Source organism: Pteropus alecto, unplaced genomic scaffold (assembly GCF_000325575.1).
Source record: "Pteropus alecto unplaced genomic scaffold, ASM32557v1 scaffold7, whole genome shotgun sequence".
Classification (NCBI taxonomy): Eukaryota; Metazoa; Chordata; class Mammalia; order Chiroptera; family Pteropodidae; genus Pteropus; species Pteropus alecto.
The window spans coordinates 38,436,804-38,438,558 of record NW_006494614.1 but is presented as its reverse complement, the minus strand read 5'-3'; the positions used below and the strand labels follow the sequence as shown (position 1 = coordinate 38,438,558).

The window sequence follows — 1,755 nt, the reverse complement described above, 5'->3', positions numbered from 1 at the left end:
AGGCCCCCGTCCTTTGTGGTTGCAGAAGCTTGAGACTTTTGTTGGCCAAGCTGTTTTTTTTTTGTTTTTTTTTTTTTAACCGTAAAGCCAAATTCAGACATAAACAGAAAGAAAAAGTGGAAAAAGGAAGTCCTGGAAGCACTGGAGTCCTTATTTCCAGTGACAAGGATGGATTTCTTAAAGAGGTGAAAGATCCCACCTAGCAGCAAAATCAAGAGAGCTTTCAAAGAAAGTAGGGCATTTGATATGGACGCCGGGTAGAACAAAGATGGATCAAAAAGTCTTATGAGAAAGGTAAGGGATTTGTTTAGGAACCAATGACCAGCCCATTTAGTTGGAATATAAAGTATGAGCAAGGCAATGGTGAGTTATAAGCTTGGAAGGAAGAGTTATGGCCACACAGATGAAGATTTTGAGTGCCAAGGTGAAGAGTGAGTATATTTCACTCAGTAAGGTATAGGATCTATCAAAAGTTTATGAAAAGATCTATGCACTAGGTTGGAGTGGAGAGGGACTGTAAATTTTGGTAGTTCTAATCTCTTGCCAGAAGGCCCTGAGGGGCAGGATTATGGATATGAGAAACACTATGGAGATAGAATGTTCAGGATATAATAATTAACTGGCTGTCAAGGTAATGGTCTGGATGGGGAGTGAAGTGAGGAGGAAGGCAGGTCGAAGGTATCAGAAAAAGGGAAAGGGAGGCAGGGAGGTCAGGAGGGGGCAAGGAGATTCTAAAGTTCCAAGCCTGGGTAGATGGAGATAACTTTATGTGAAACAGCTTAGTTATGTAGGTGACAGGAGTAAATTGCAATCAGTTTTATACAGTTATGATGGTGAGATACATGTCTACATTCATTCACTTCAATCTTTAGCTATTATCATTAACCTTTACATTAGGAAAAAGGCAGAAAAGGAGAGTACGGGTCAAAACTGAGATTATGATTTACAGTGGTAACAGGCAGTAAGTAGTCTTAAATATATTAATTAAGGATGGATGTGATTGCAAAGCTGTTATAGTTGTTAGTAATCAAGACTCTAGAAATGATTCCTTTTCACCTTATCCCCATTATCCTCTAGTCTCTAAAAAAGGTCTAGACTTCAATCTGAGGTTTAAATACCTGAAAGTATTTGACGAGTCTTACCCATTATTTGTAACAGGCAGTAAGTAGTCTTAAATATATTAATTAAGGATGGATGTGATTGCAAAGCTGTTATAGTTGTTAGTAATCAAGACTCTAGAAATGATTCCTTTTCACCTTATCCCCATTATCCTCTAGTCTCTAAAAAAGGTCTAGACTTCAATCTGAGGTTTAAATACCTGAAAGTATTTGACGAGTCTTACCCATTATTTGAAATTAAAGAATTAAAAAGCAAAAAAAAAAAAAAAAAAAAAAATAAAATCCATATGTTTGGAATTTAGGAATAACTAATAAAATGGAGGAAAAATACACAATCGGAAAAGTGAAACTGAAAAAACGTCAATTGATACTGATTCTATTAAAATATATAAAATCGACAAATTATCCAGCAAGAAGAAAGAAAGAAGAAAAAAATTCAAATCTGTATTAGGAATGAAAATAGGACATAATCATAAATGAAGCAGAGATTTAAAAGCAATTTAAATAATTATGAACTTTATGCAATTAATTTCAGAACCCAGATTAAATGAGAGATTTCCTGTAAAAAGTACAAACTACGGTAGTTGACTCAAGAAAACAGAAGTGTTGAAAAACTTAAGTATTTAAATAAAACCTT

At 34.8% G+C, this 1,755-nt stretch overlaps 1 protein-coding gene across 2 annotated transcripts in view; it reads right to left on the bottom strand.

Annotated features, from left to right (window-relative positions):
• Nucleotides 1-1,755, bottom strand: part of RCAN2 (regulator of calcineurin 2) — a 238,032-nt gene that overhangs the window by 102,998 nt on the left and 133,279 nt on the right. The gene's annotated exons all lie outside the window — the stretch shown is intronic.